Source organism: Acomys russatus, chromosome 14 (assembly GCF_903995435.1).
Source record: "Acomys russatus chromosome 14, mAcoRus1.1, whole genome shotgun sequence".
NCBI classification, from domain to species: Eukaryota; Metazoa; Chordata; class Mammalia; order Rodentia; family Muridae; genus Acomys; species Acomys russatus.
In genome coordinates, this window is record NC_067150.1 from 55,597,768 (window position 1) to 55,613,652 (window position 15,885).

General features: G+C 51.9%; 1 protein-coding gene across 1 annotated transcript in view; it reads left to right on the top strand.

The window, feature by feature from the left end:
- Positions 1 to 1,559: 1,559 nt before the first annotated feature.
- The window catches only part of Megf11 (multiple EGF like domains 11), a 330,164-nt gene continuing 315,838 nt past the window's right edge, over positions 1,560 to 15,885 (top strand). Inside the window, exon 1 of the mRNA XM_051156648.1 lies at positions 1,560 to 1,747. The gene's annotated coding sequence lies outside the window, so the exon portion shown is untranslated. The remainder of the gene's footprint in view (positions 1,748 to 15,885) is intronic.

Genomic DNA, 15,885 nt, shown 5'->3' on the forward strand with positions numbered 1-15,885 from the left:
CAAGGAAACTGAGGCTAGAGGGATTAAGTGATTTTTCTAGTGTCACAATGAGGGGAGCTGGCCTCCCAGTGTGATTCACACCCGATAGGCTATAGAGCTGGGGACTCTTTCAATGTCAAATTCGGTCTGCTCGCTGTCAGGTGGGAAGATGACTATATCAGTTAGATAGTTGGTCCTGCATAGGAGGGCCAGGAAGCTCCTGGGGTGTAGAATTTAAGAAGGGACTTGGGGGCAGGGAGTGTAAGTGCAGGGACGTGCCCCACCCTGTCTCAGCCACCACCACAAGCTCTGCTTCTATGTTGTGATTAAGAGGCACAGGCCTGGGTTGTCTATTTGCTTTGATATCCCAAGGTAAGGAACTGCTGGGCTTGTTGGTGTGGGGTCTTGGGGCCTGAAACTCCAAAGTAGAAAGATCCCTGCTTACGCTGGTGCCACCACCAGGGGCTCCAACAGTTATAGGTGAACCCTGGCTTGGGAGAAACTTGGTCTGGTGCTTCCAGAACAGGAGCCCTCTTCTCTCTTCTCCAAACTCCCCCAGGCTGAAATGCGCAGATGGCAGGGGATACTCCCGGGGAAAGCGCTTGTTCCTCAGGCTGCATGGGAGCCTGTGCAGGTGGCTTATCCCAAAGCTGCAGACAATATGCTCCGTTTATTGGCAAAAGTCTTCCTCCAGGCTCAGGCCACCTTTTCTCAAGTGTAAGGTTCCTCACTTGGGCTTGAGTTCAAGGGAAGGAGACACCCCGCTTCTGGCAAGCAGGGAAGCAGAAGATAGCCCCTCGCATATTGGAGAGGAGTAAGGGGTTAAGGGGCTTCCTGTGACACTCCCGATGCCCGATGGCCGGGGGCCCTCTTGTTGTCACAGAGGACTGGGTGTAGTGCCAGGCCTCTGGCACCCTGTCATTAATAGGTACCCCCCTCTACCACCTTGTCCCCGGTTTAAAGCCTTGTCTGGGGCTGCAAGAAGTAGAGCTGGTCTAAACCCAGCAGCCTTTGGAGTTGAGCACAGCATAGCAAGTTCTTGTTCTGAGGCCTCAGTGTCTTCCCCCTTCACCAGGTGTGGCTCAGAGCAGCTGGTTCTGCGCATTGAGTTCTTTGCTTTTCTTGCCTTTCCCGGGTCTTGTTAAAAGCTCAGTTTGGGGCATGTTCCCGGTTCCCTTCCATTCTGGGCAGGCTTCCCCAGTCAGAGCTTCTAGAAAGAATAGGTGCGGAGGCCACTCTGATCTATTGGGAGGAAAAAAAAAAAAAAAAAAGGATGAAGGAAGGGAAGAGAAAGAGGAGATAGACGTGAGGGGCTAAAAGACAGAAACACAGAAAAGAGGGAGCGAGGAAAACAGTAAAAGAACGAAAAAGGGTGGATGCAGAGTAGGGAAGTGAGAAGAGCACCGGGGGAACAGAAGAAGGCAATCGACAGAGAGAAAGCCAGGAAAAAGAGCGAGGGAACGCGCGCGCGATCGCAGGGTCTGAAAGGACCAAAGAGGGAGAAAGGAGATGGGAGGAGGAGGGAGAGCGGAGGGAGGAGGGAGGAGGGAGGGGCCGAGGGACGCAGGGGGTGGGGGCTGCCGAGGCAGCAGTCGCAGCGGCTCCAGCCTCCTGCTCGTTCACTCGTTCTCAGTGCCCGGAGCCGGCTGCCGGGCTCGGGGCGATTCGCAGCTCCTGCTCCTGCCTGGGGACCTGAAAGCGGCTCCGGCTCCCGGGGACAGGACCACGCGCCTGGCTGGCCCAAGCCCTGGGCGCGCCGCGGAAGCAGGTAGATGGTTGGGTGGGGTCCGTGGGGACTTGGAGCCTCGGAGCTCTGTAGGTGCATTGGGCCGTGGCGTGGGTTCCAGTCCAGGGGAGGGGGCTTTGCAGCGCCGCGACTAACTTTCCACCGGCTCCGTGGGTCTCCAGGCTGGCCCGGCCAGGTCCGGGTTCGAGAAGGCGAGTTTGACAAGGGGCAGGAGGTGGATGGCTGGGCTTGCAGGAGAGCCGGAGAGTCTGTGCAAGATGTGGAGAGCCTGGGCAAGGCTAAGCGCGCGTCCTCCGGCCGCAGTCAGGACGCAGCGGCTGCCGCGCCTCCACGTGCGGGAGAAGACCTGAGAGTCGCGGTGCTGGTGTCCGGAAGAAGGAACCTGCTAGCTCTGCACGATTCTGGGGACTCTCGGCCGGAAGCCATCCCAGAGGTGCGGGACGTTCGCCCTGCACCGCGTCCTTCCGACCTGAGTCCAGACGCAGAGCTGCGCGGCCGCGCGCAGTCCGGCAGAGCCCAAGCCCAGCCGGTGCCACGCGCAACGCGAACTCACTCTTTTCCCCCCTTATCCTGTCTCCCCACTCTCTTCGAGGGAATCCCCAACGTCCTGCCGTCCCGTGGGTCGTCCCTGGCGACATACCTCCGACCCTCGGCGGAGACCCCCAACACCCAAAGTTAAAAGAGAAGCGAGTCACTCCTCTTGCGCTCGTGGGTGGCTGTCCCGAAGTTCCTAACTTCTCTCCCAATCGCGGGCGGTAGTATTCTAGGTGGGGACACGGGTGGTTCTGGTGGCTGCACTGCCCAACCACCTTTCTCTAAGACTTGATTTAGCCTTTTAGGGGGAGAGAAAGAAAGAAAGAGAGAGAGAGAGAGAGAGAGAGAGAGAGAGAGAGAGAGAGAGAGAGAGAGAGAGAGAATCCTAAAAATAGGTAAAATTGATCAAGGTCGTGAGTGGGACGGAGTCACTCTCCGTCTGTAGTCCGGGAGCGCGGGTCCTTGAGCCCTGGAACCCCAGCTGCTTTTTCCTGGAACTGACTCCCACGCTCCATCCCACTGTCGCTGCGGCTCGGGATCCGTTCCTTTGGGTCCCTGCTGCGAGGCCAGCCGGCCTCCTTTCCGGCTCGAGAAAAATCGGTCCAAGTGACTGGGACCAGGCTCTCCCATGTCTGGTCTCTCCGGGAGCCAGTAGAACAGGGCCTCCCGCTGGTTGGAGGCTGCTTATAGAGAGGTTAGAGCTCCCTGCTATCCCAGCTCACTGTGGCAAGGGTGCTTGTGCCCCGCGCATCCGCGCCCATCACTCTCCAGGGGGAAACTGGGGTTAACATTTTGACCAGGTGGTGGCGTGCGGCGTGCGGCCGGGACCGCCCGAGCCTGTCCGGGGTGGCGGTTTGGTTTCTGGAGTCTAGAGTCTGGCTTCGCCGACACTCACTGCTTTCCGTTTTTGCTGGACTGCAATCCGGAATGGTCTCTTGTGAGGCTTAGCGCAGGTTTAGAAGTGGCAAAAAAGATGGAGGTCTTTGTGGAGAGGATTGTCTGCTGGCCATTGCCAGGGCCCTGAAGGTTGGATTCAATGCCCCAGGGCATTGACATTAACACCCCCCCCCCCCAGCCTAGAATGTGGCGCTTCACTCTCTGTTCCCTTAGCGGATTTCCCTGCTGTGTGCACCAAGCGCCAGGCTCTTGCTGTTGCTCCTATATTGTCCAAGCCACTAGAAAATTGAAGCCTACGTAACTGCAGTCCTCCCCTTTCCTCCCATTGCACAGCTCAGCCTACTGAGCTCGAAGAAGAGACTCGCTTAAGCTGGCTAGGTAGGGTTTAAGGGGAAGTAATCTAGTCTTCCTTCCTAAGGACTGGGAACAGGTTCCTGGCTGCCCACACTGACTTGATCACTTTTTTAGCGTGAGGCAGGTGTTCCCAGTTAGGCTACTGCAGAATAAAAAGGCGGCGGGGAGCTTGCGGAGGTTGGAAGGTTAGAGGCAGGACGTGGTAACCAGGAGCTCCCAAGCCGAGCCACATCTACGGTATGGAGAGTTTGCACTGTGGCTGATTTTAGGTGTCACGGACCTGGCTCCGGGGTGGCCTGTGAAGCACATGGGGAGGGCACAACAGGGGTGGCTGTGTAGCTGAGTGGGGGTAGCCACAGGAGAAGGGTTTCTGCAGGCCAGGGCTTTAACTGCTAACCTCAGGCAGTGGACAGGTGAGCCAAGGACATCAGAGTCAGGGCCAAGGAGAACTCAAGTTCAGCGTCCGGCCCACAGGTCCACTGCCTCTATGGAAGCAGAAGGCAAGCAGTTGGTTCTGAAGGCAGAGCTCTGTGACTCTAGGGCCAGGAAGACAGCCGTGCAAGCTGCTGTTGCCTCTTTTCCTCCTGCTTTTTTTTTTTTCCCCCTAACTCCCCCCCAAAGGCTTCATGCATTCCTTTGCTCCTTTGCCAGCTTCACTTTTAGAATCTAGGGGCTGGCAGATGAGATGGCTCAGCTGGGTAAGGGTGCTTGCTGCCAAGCCTGACAACTTGAGTTCGATGCTGGAGACTCACACGGTGGAAGGAGAGAGCAGATTCCCACAGAAATTATCCTCTACCCTTCATGTGCTTGCCGTGGTGTGTGCCCTCTCTCCATAAACAAACAAACAAACAAACGCAATAGAATCTAGATGCTTGGGTATTCTGGGCTTTATATGAGCTAAGCATTCCTCCTTCTAGGGACATTGGGGCAACAGTCAGTTCTGCAGCTCCTCCTTGGGCCCAGGGGCTCAGGGACGCAGCCACGATCAGAAAGCAATGGTTTCCAGATCATTATGCAGATACCCTGGCTCCTACCCTCCTATGCTTACAGACTAGCTGCAAGAAAAGGCACATAAAGGACCTCTGAAGAACTGTTGGCAATATAACAAATGACCCTAGAGTCGCCTCAAGTGGCTCAGGGCTCCGTGGCGACAAGGTTTGAAATAGTTGGCTATGTGGTTTTGAGTCTGCTGGCTGTCAGGGTGACCCAGGACAGCTGTATTGCTGACCTTATATGTAGCACTAGATATCTACCCTGTAGAGTTTCTGCTGGTCAGAGCACGGCAGGAGGGAGCTGATGCACGTTGGCAACTGTGCTCTTCCCAGGTCTCCATAGAGACCGCTGCCAGGTGACCGTGTACCTCTGAAACTCCAGCACCCACAGCTGCCTGACAAGCTCTGGAGCCCCACCGTACGGACGGGCAAGTGGAACCTCAAGTCTGTAGATTGGGACAGCTGTGCAATCTGTGGGACTCCAGTTGCTGTAGAATCCGGGTGTCCCCGATGTCCCAGTCAGGGTCTTCTGAACGGGGGAGATGACTCAGACAGTAAAGTGCTTACTGTGCGAGCATGAGGACCGGAGTTCAAGTCCTAGGACCCTCATGAAAAGCTGAGTATGGCGGTGTGTGCTTTGTCATCCCAGCACTGGGGAGGCAGAGACAGGAGGATCCCTGGGACCTACTGGACAGCCAGCCAGTCTGGCCTCATGGGTGAGTCCCGGGTCCCAGAGAGAGGACCCAAAAAACAAGGTGGACAGGCTCCTGAGGATGATGCCTGAGGTTGACTCCAGCCCTCCAGCCCTCTTCGTGCATACCTGCACCGGTATACATATGCACACACGTAAAATACATAAATAAGCATAAACACTGAAGCCCTTCTTCCTGTCTGGGAGACTGAAGGGGGTCATTCTTCTGTGGGTGAAAAGCTTATAGCAACACAGCTCCTTGGACTCACCCTCAGCCTATGATTCAGTGGACCTGGGGTGGTCTTGCTAATTGCCATTTCTATCCAGTTCCCGGCCACGCTGAGGCGCTCACTGTAGGAACAATACTTTAGGGCTGGGGAACAGAGGAAAGGGACTGATTTTTCTGGAGACTCTACTGGAGTGGGGGCTGTGGCTGTGATTTAGCACCAGGGACTCCCAGGATGAGTTTATATGCGGTCCCATCCCCCCCAACCCCCCAGGTGGCCGTAGAATTAAAGGAATATTTTATCTTCATCAGCACACACACAGAGAATATATTGTCATGTAATTAGGGAATAAATAGGTGTCATGCGTTGGCTGCAGACTCTGTGCCCTGTGGCTCTGTGGGGGTTTATTAGAGTGGTGTTATAATTGAGAAGGTGTCATCCACTCCCCGAGACCCTCATGAAACTTTCATGGCCAGGGTGGTCATTGTCCAGAAAGGTGTGTCTTCTTCATTTGAGAGAAAGGAAGTGGGTTGGGGAGGTGGCTCAGCTTGCATAGCTTGCATGGAGCTCTGGGTTCGAACCTCAGGACCAAACAAACCAGATGCGGTGGCACAGACCTGTAATTTCAGCAGTCAGGAGGTAGAGGCAGGAGGATCAGGAGTTCAAGGTCATCCCCCCACTAAGCTGCAAGTTCAAGGAGAGCCTGAGCTACATGAGACCCTGCTTCAACTCCAAGCTAGGGAAGGAGGGAGGACGAAAATAATGGAAAAGTAGGAAGGGAGGAAGGAAAGACAGGACAGAGTCAGCAAGCTGCTTCTCCTGCTACCGGACTAGTTATGCTTTATTTCATGCTTGCCATGCAAGGTGTTCTTGGGGGACAAAGGGAAAAAAGAAAAAAACAAACCAGCTAGTGGGAGCTGGCTTCGAGGAGTCTGCAGCACACACTCTGTTTGTTGACACCTTCTGTCTATCTGTTTCTGACTTGGAGCAGAATCTCAGCAGGAGGAGGAGCCTCTTCCACTCAGTGATGGGGTCCATCTACCATGTGAGTTAATTAGGCCCCAAAGAGAAGAATCATAACAGAATTGTTCTCCCTAAATGCTGGTATTTTTCATCTGGATTCTATTTATTGATTATTTTACAGTCGGGAAGGAACAGCAATCCATGTTTCTTTCTTTTCTTCTTTCTTTCTTTTCTTTTTTTTTAATAACAAATAAAGCTGGCTGCAGTAATTATGCAGGCTCAACATGTCTGTTCTGGTGCATGAAGTTGGAACTCATTCAGCCTGAGTCAAACATTTGGGTGAGATCTAATTGAGAAAGACATTTCAAAGAACACTTGTTTAGGAATTCGAACTTGTGCCAATGGCCTCTCTGGACCGGTGCGAGCACCTCGCTTGCATCTTGATCCGCAAAGGTGGAGGAAGAGAACAGAGGCCCAGTGGTCAGTCATGGTAAGACCACTGTCAGGATGTGAGGCAGAAGCTTGGGATCAGCCAGGCTCAGAAGAGGGAAAAATGCTACCGTCAGAGATGGCGAGGAAGGGGAGACTCAAAATCAAATATGGATCGAATCTTTATTGAGCGGCCAGCCTTGGGGTAGGCTCACTGAGGGTGGGGGATAGGGCTCACACATGCCATTTGTCTTCTGTAATAGCTCAGGTAGCTATAGAGACAAGAGCCCTTGACTGGAGAGGGTGTCAGAGCTGCAAGCAACAGAAGACCTGAACTCTCCCAGCTGGAACAATTGGGGACTCGGTATCTCCCATAACAAGAGGTCTAGGCTATTTTCTGCTCCAAGGTTGTTTCGTTCAGTGGCTTAGCTGCATCACTGAAGATCCAGATCCTTCTCAGCCTTTGTTCTCAAGGTCACAAAATGGCTGCAATGGTTCCAAGTGTTGCATCCTCGAAATCATCCGCAGTGGCAAAAAGGCAGGGAGGGGAGTCTTTCCCCATCTCCTGATTAAACTTTGCCTCTTGTCTTCTTGGCTGAACTTGCGAGTCCAGTGTCAAAACTAGGCAGAGGCAAGGAGAAGAGATGCTCACAATTGGTCTAGAACAATCCTGATTGGCTGCTGAGTCTCCAAAAAGGAACAAAGCTGGAAAGGATAAAAAAGTGTTAAGCATCGATCAGCTATAGAGAGCTCAAGACCTGGGTTTGAATTCTCTTTATTCCTTTTAAACCTCATGGCTGTGGGCAAAGTATTTTAACCCTTTGTGTTTCGGTTTACTCTTCTGTAAAATGGGGCTAACCTGAGTTAACGCAGTGACTACATTTGGCCAACACAAGACAAGTAGAGGATTTGAAGGTTTGACCTTGACCATTAGGGAATGGATAACCCACTTTGGGAGATGTGTGTGAACTCTACCACACACATCAACAGACAGTCAGAAGGCAGAGCGGGAGGAGGCAACAGGGCCAGAAAAGCAACCATAGCAGAAAACCATGCCACCAGAGGGAGCCACAGCAGTCATGGCAGGCTTCCTGGAGGGGGTGGTTTAGGGGATATCCTGGGACTCTTAACACTGAAGTCAAGGAAGGTTGGGAGCTCCATCTGCCTGGCTTATTCTTGCCTTTTCTTTTTCAGCAGCGGCATGAAGCAAATCAGGCTAAAATAGACCATCTTGTGCAACCACAGAAACAGCTTTGAGACGGTGTCTTTTTTGGGGACGGGGAGAGGGGTATTTGGAGATGATTTCTTTGTGTGGCCTTGGCTGTCCTGGACCTGCTTTGTAGACTAGCCTAGCCTGGAACTCACATCAATTCTGCCTTTGCCTCCCTGAGTGCTGGGATTATAGGCATTTGTCACCACTTTGGCCTTATGTGGCTTGGGGGCTCAAACCCAGGGATTCTTGCCTGTTGGGTGAGTGCTCTACCCACTGGGCCACAAACCCAGTCTGGCAGTTGATGGTGCTTTCTGGATAGACATCACTGCAGTGGCTCAGAGGCAGCTCCCGTTGCTCCCTCCCAGTGCTGCACTTTTAGCTTCTGTCAGTCTTGACCTCTTAGTCCCTGTCTCAGCCTTAACTGCAATTATTATTATTATTATTATTATTATTATTATTATTATTATTATTATTATTATTGTCATCATCATCATTGTCATCTTTGTCATCATCATCATCACCACTGTGGGGGGTTGGGGTGTGTACTTTTGACAAGGAGTCTCATGTAGCCCAGGCTGGCCTCAAATTCACTGATATGTGAGGATGACCTTGAACGGTCAATCCTCCTGTTACAGCCTCCTGAGTGATGGGATACACAGCACTGGCTTGGATAATATTAGTAATATCTGATGCCTGGCTACCAACACGAAGTCACCCATCCTTCAGATGTCTTTCAATCTGTCCTCTTTGCTTTCACTGGCAGAACCAGTGCTTGGGCTCGAGGACTTTAGCAGCACCTTTTGCTAATCCCCATGGCTCCTATGCTCCCTTCCCGACCCCTAAACACAACCTTTGTCTTTACTGGGTATAGCTTTCTGTCCTGAGAAATCCCCTTTGGCATACTGGATGATGACACCAGCCTCCTGCTCTGTCCTCCTGTGATGCAGGGAGAGGTGGATGGAAGGATGTGCTTTCTGGAACAGTCCGAGGGCCTCTATGAAGGTGTTAGTGCAAAGGTGACTGTAGGTTCTGAGTCCCTGCTCTGAGCCCATTGTGCACCCCTGGGTCTACTGACAAGCAACTGGGGGGGATATTCTCCCTCCCCCCACTCTCTCTCCAAGATATATTCAAAGTAGGATAAGGCCTAAGCTCCTCAGGTAGATATGTGGGCTCTTCACAGTTTGCCTTGGTGTTACCTTGTTACCTTTTCTCCTCCCCTGCTAGCCTCTTCCTGCTTCGCCTATACTCCTCTCCTCACTTCCCCTTGCTAGGTCTTCCTCACCTGTGTGCTTCCTCACCCCTCACCTCCTGGCCTCTGCCATGGCAGCAGGTCCTGCCCTTCTCTGGGGTTTCTGGAAGTCTCCCTCCCTTTAAGGCTGGCTTCCAGCTGCATTCTCATTAGAGCCTCCCTAAGTGCGGGTGCTCCCAGGGATCTTGAAGTATTGACCTCTCCTTTGCTGAACTTCTGTAGCAATTACTGCTCACACCACAAATTCTGTGCTTACTAGGGCAACTGATGGTGTCATTATTTAGCATTATTTCAAGGTGTTCCTTGTCTTTCCCAGTTGGATCCTAAACCCATTGAGATCCAAGATGAGGTGGGCTGGGCCCTTATTTGTAGCCAACACTGTGGCCAGTAGATTGGGGGGGGGTGTTGAACCAGGGCCTTGCTATTTGTTTATTTATTGAGACAGGGTCTCACACAGCACAAACTGGCCTTGAACTTGCTGTGTAGCCATAGATGACCTTGAACTCTTGATCCTCCCGAGTGCAGGGATTACAGGCATGCCCCACCAGGCTTGGCTCTCATCAGGTATTTGTTGAATTCATAAACCACAGGAATAGATTATTTTCCTGAAAAAAAAAAAAGTTTTTTTCCCCCACTCAACCTCAATTGAAGGGACTAATTTTAACGGATGCTTCCCATATGTGAAACATTGCTTTAGTCAGTTTATAGTCAGTTTATAGTTTGTAAAATGTCTTGCAAGGGTCCCTGGAGCAGAGTTGGCCAGCAGGGGGCACTAGGGGGTGGGCACAGGGCTAGCCTCTGTCTATTTATACCGAAGTATCTTGTGGGCATTTTTGACACCCCTGGCCTGTTGGTTTCTAGTCTCACTCTGCTCTACTGCTTTAGTGGGTCCCTAGGACTTTGAACCACTTACTTTAGACTGCCAGCTTTCCTGTGAACACTTTTCTTGCGGCAGAAAAGGGGCTGAAGCCAGTGGACTGAGAGAAGACTGAATAATGGTTCTCAAAGTCACTGATGGCTTCATTGATAGTGGGCAGGGTGGGAGCTTTCCTGGGGTGGCGGGAGTGTAGGGGTTTTAGCACAGGAGGGAACGGGTTAGAACCTCCTTATGATGCCTCAGCTAAGTGAGCATTTGGATTGTACCTGTGGTCTAACCCTGTGCTACATCCTCGAACAGGGTCTAAGAGTGAAGAGTGGTCACCCAAATGTAACACCTAGCCTCCAGGTGCATGCCAACACAGCCACACATTTGAATAAATGAAGCAGGGTCTTGGAAAGTTCAACTGACAGGCTCAGACTGGATGCTTACCTCGAGTGGCAACCTTCTAGTGCCTTCTGAGGGAGGGGCTTCATGGGTTGCCTTCCAAAGACTGTTTTGGAGACGGCTTTATGGTTCCTGCTCTAGGAACCTGCCCTTTCACGGCCTGACCCGCCTGTTTTATCACCGGAGCTTAAAATAAATACAATAAATATAAACACCCCCAAACTTTTTCTCTCCTGCAGAGGATGAGCAATAATCTACATATGCAAATAAATGGCTTGCCAGCCCCATGAATATTAATTTGGAAAGGGAGTCTGTGGCTCTGAACTACACTCAGAGCCAGCGAGCTGGCATTTTGCAGCCCCTCGGGTGCACACTGATCATCAGGCCTCATGTTTTAAGGCTGCCCCATCCTTACTGGCCTCCCTTTTCACCTAAAGCAGTTACCAGGCAGATGGAAAGGATCTTGGGTAGATGGGTTTGGGACTCAAGGTGGTGGGTAAGCTCCACTCAGGGTGTTTTTCTGAACTTGTCTTGCTCCCTTGACTTGAGACCAGACCTTTAGGTACCCTGCCACCCCAGCACTAGCAGTGAGTCACAAGGACAGGACACAGTTCTGGGGGAATTCTGTGAAGTGAATGCTAGGAAATCTACAAGGTGTGAGAGGGACAAAGCCTGCAGAGCTGCCTTGTTCTGCCTCTCATAGGTAACTAGGGACACGGAGACCTGGAGGGGTGGTGACTTCTCAGAATGACTCCATGCATTTGTGGCAGGAAGCAAGAAAGCTTATTCGTTCTTTGCTCTGAAAAGCACATTTCTTTGTGTGTGTGGAGGACCGAGTGGGCAGGGTGGCATTTCAAGTTTGTATACTTTTGGGGGGAAAGAGTCATTCGCTTCTGTGACAGTCACCCAGAGACAGGTGGCTTCTGAAAACCCTGTCTTGTATCCCATTTGGAAACCATTCCTTTCCTCCCTCAGATTTCCAAATTAGATTATCCACGGAACAGAATTAACGAGGACTCTCAGCGGAGTTGATGGCAGAGCAGGATGGAGAAAGGCTGGAGTTTCTCCAAGGACCAGGTGGGGTGAAAACCTGCTGGCCAGGCCACCAGGTGGGGAGGCAAGGAACGGTCGGGCATTCCCGCATCCCACTAAAATAGGGAAGGTTCTGGGGCAAATGGACCAAAAGGAAGGAATACTATAGCATGTGGCATCATCGAGAATGGGGGCGAGGGTGGGGGCCAAGTACTTACCTGGCACGCATGAAGCTTTAGCGTCAATCTCAACCTGCACAACCCCAGAGACTGTGGTGGCGCACACCTGTAATCTCAGTACTTGGGAGGCTGGGGCAGGTGGATCTCTGTGAGTTCGAGGCCAGCCTGGTCTACAGAGTGAGTCCAGGACAGCCAGGGCTACACAGAGAAACCCTGTCTCTAAAAACTAACCCCCCCTCAAAAGCTAATGTGTCTTGGGTTGGATCTAGTGGTCCCCTTCTGCAATCATAGCACTCAGGAGGCTGAGGCAAGAGGATCTCAAGTTTGAGGCCAGCCTTCAGCAAGGCCCTGCCTCTACATCTTGGGCTGTGATGTGCTCCAGGGTGGAAGGCTTTACTAGCGTGTACCAAGCCTGGGCTCCCCATCACTGCAGACACTGTCCATTCTTCCTCTTGCTCTTTGCTGTTGCTTTTGGGGTATCGGGTCATCACCTTTGGCTTTTTTTTATTTTTTTGAGACAGGGTCCCATAGAGCCCAGTCTGGCTTCAGACTCCTATGGAGGCTGGCCTTGATCTTCCTGCCTCCGCCTCCCAGGTACCAGGATTACAGGCATGTGCCATCACGCCTGGCTCAGCTCACCTTTGGGGCTTCTCCTTTTTCTTGTCCTGAACTTTAAACAATCAAGCCTACTTCAGACGGCTGCTTTGTGGGTTTGTGTTCCCAAATCAGCCAAGGAGGTATTTCAATCTTTTGGACCTTTCTTTCCAGACAGACCTGCTTGACTGCCCTGTATCTGTATACGTGGCTATTTGCATCTCCTTGTGGGTCTTTGTGGGTGCTGATGTCTCTTGGTGTGTTGTGTTTTCTATAAATATGTATTTATTATCTGTTTCTGAGCATAGTGTCATGGAAAGAGGTGAGAGCCAGTCCCTGTATGTCTTCACAAGTGGCTGTGTTTCCGAGTGTCAGCAGAGCCCTCAGGTCTGCACACACCTCTGTACACACTGAAGGCCCTAGTGCGGCCAGATCTTGCCAGAGTTGGGAAACTTCCTAGTGTACAGAGCACCCTGGGGCTAGGGCGTCTCTAAGGTCTGAGGCCTGTCTCTTCTTCCCATCCTTAGACAAGCCCCTCACAGTCCCCAGAGCACTTGCTAATTGCCCTCTGTCCCTTCTCTCTACCTCCCTCTAGAGGCATTCTGGGCTACTGCAGCTACGACAGCCCTAGGTAATTTGCATTTCATGTTTGCATCTCATTTGCATGGTCCATACAGACTTGCTTTCCGTTCTGCAGTTCTCAAGGTAAAAATGTAGTTGCTTTTCTTGAAGGTCATTATAATAAGCCTTTTTAGCCTTTTCTTTTTTCTTTTTTTTTTTCTGGTTCAGACATTCTTCCCAAAATTAAGGGGCAGGGGGCAGCAGAAAGATGCTCCAGAAACCACTGCCTTTCTCTCAGCTTCTCCAGTTGTCCTGGCTCTGCAGCTGGAGGTGCTGGGCTTTGGGAGAACAGTCCAGGGAGATGTTCTCTTGAGGCAGGTCTGGGCAGGGACCAGCCCCGCCTGGGCCCGTCACACGCTCCCTTAGTTCCTGGGCTTGGTTCTGCAGAAGGAAATAGTAGGGATGTTTTACCCTTCTGCAGGTTCCTGTCTAGATAGCAAAGAGGCCATGGGCCTGGCCTAGCCTTGGGAAATAAAGAGATGACGTGTGTCTTTTCCTTTCACTTCAAAACCCCTCACATATAATCGGCCATCTTATGTCACAAAAGGTGTCCCAAAAGCTTCCTCAGGAAGGCTATACCCAAACAGCACCTTCTCCACAGCCCAGCACCAAGTGGCTGAGGATTGCAGGATTGCAGTCCTGATTCTGTTTCTCATTAGTTGTGTGTGTGTGTGTGTGTGTGTGTGTGTGTGTGTGTGTGTGTTTGTGCACACATGTATGTCTGCTTGATGGTCAGGATCATTCTTAATCACCTCCACCTTATTTGTTTGTTTGTTTATTTTTGAGACAGGGTCTTTCACTGAACCTGGAGCTCTCAATTCAGCTAGGCTGGCTGGCTAGTGAGCTTTGCAGATCCACCCATCTTTGCCCCCCAGTGCCGGAGTTACAAGGGTGCACTGCCCTCTTCAACAAAGACCCCGTCTCAAGAACAAGTTAGACAGGGGCTGAGGAATCGTACCTGAGGTTCACCTCTTGCCTATATGCTCACACATAGACACATGAACATGTACACACACACACACACACACACACACACACACACACACACACACACACACGCACTGCTTCATTAGGGGACAAGAATGCAATCTCAGCAAAGAGCCGGGAGGAACAAGAGGGATGCGGGACAAGGATACAAGAGCAATGAAGGCAGCCAGGCCCATCTCAGGAGGACCAAGGGATGCCCTGATGAGCAAATGGCACTTCATGACTCCATGGCTGTGTGTTAGAGAAGGAGATGGACTTGTCTACTATCTCTTTGGTCCATGCGCCATGATGCAATGTTGGCTCCTGTTGTCTGGACCTCTGAGACTCTGGCTCCCTACCCTGTGTGTTTTCTATGAATAGCTATCTATTCTCTGTTTCTGAGCATAGTGTCATGGAAAGGGGTGAGTGCCAGTCCCTGTATGTCCTCATGTTCGTGAGTGTGTGTGTGTGTGTGTGTGTGTTTTGCAAGTGGCTGTGTTTCTGAGTGTCAGCATTTGATACTGCATGGGTCCAGAGAAGGAACCTGTGCTGGGGCACTAGCTGTGATGGAGGCTGTACCAAAGCTGGCTCACCAGGAGATGCTGGGATGGGGCAATGTCAGCTGAGACCGTGGCCTTCATGCAGATGGTGGCTGATGACCTGGGAAGCAGGTGGAGCTCAGCAAATCCAGGCAAGAACTCCAGGGTCTCATTTGGCCCCCACTAGTCAATGGATACACTCGTCCTTGGGGCCAGGTGCTGGGGCTGGGCTTTGTCTGTAGGCAGGAGCCACCAGCATCTCTTGATCGGGTGAGGTGTGTCTGGGGTGGGGGTGGGGGACTCAGTCTCAGGTCTGCATGACTTTGCTTGCAAAGAGTCAGATGGGAGCTGTTTCCACAAGTCCTGGCTTGATTCCTAGCTCAGCTGGGAGGTGGGGGACTAGAAAGGCTCCCAGCTTGCTGTTGCCAGGGGAGTCTCACTCACTGTGGAACAAGCTGGCACCCCCATGACACTCACACATTTCAGTCAGAGAGAAAGCCGTCTTTCCTGGTAAGCTCTGTCGTGCAGGATACTGAGTCAGAGAGCAGGGTGTCTAGATTTGAATCCAGCCCTCCACGCAAAAGCTGGGTCACTTTGGACGAGTGACTCAACAGATCCCATCCACGGAAGTCTTTACTGAGAGCCTGCTGTGGGCTGTTGGTGGTGAAGCAGTGTGAGAACACAAGGGACACAGACACCCCTCCCATCCCTGTGGGTGTGTTAGGGTATAAATAACTTAGCAGATGACAAGGTGACAAGTGATAGAGGGGACAGAAGGAGAGGGAGTGGTGGGCTGCGGTGGGACTGCAGTTTTAAATGAGGAAGTCAGGGAAGGTTTCAACAAAAGCACCTTCCTAACGCTGATGCCGTCTTGAAAATGTTGCTCCGTGCCTTGGTTTCCCCATCTGCACATGGGTTTATTCGTCTATTGGTTTGTGTATGTGTGTGTGCGCGCGCGCGCGCGAACGCGTGGGCGCATTGTGCATATGAACAAGATGGCAAGGTGTGGGCATTGATGGTTTTTACTTAATTGTTCTCCACCTTATCTTTTTGGGGCAGGGCCTTTCACTGAACCGAAAACTCATGAATTGGCTAGACTGTCCACCGCGTCCCAGGGCCACTGTGGTCTCCATCTCTCCAATGCTGGGATTACAGATGCATTTCCTCACTTGGCTTTTCACTTGGCTGCTGATACAGCCACCATTTTACCTGCTAAGCCGTCTTCCCTACCCTTGCACGGGTTTTATGGTATCACTTGGCACACAGGGTTGCTGGAGGGTAAAGCCGGTTAATCAATACATCGAGTGTGGACCCGGCCTGCCACACCGCAAATACTGTCATTATTGCTACCCGCTTCTCCGGTGGAAGCCTATCTCTCCTGCCTCTGGGAGGTACCAGCATGGGCTCCAGACTGC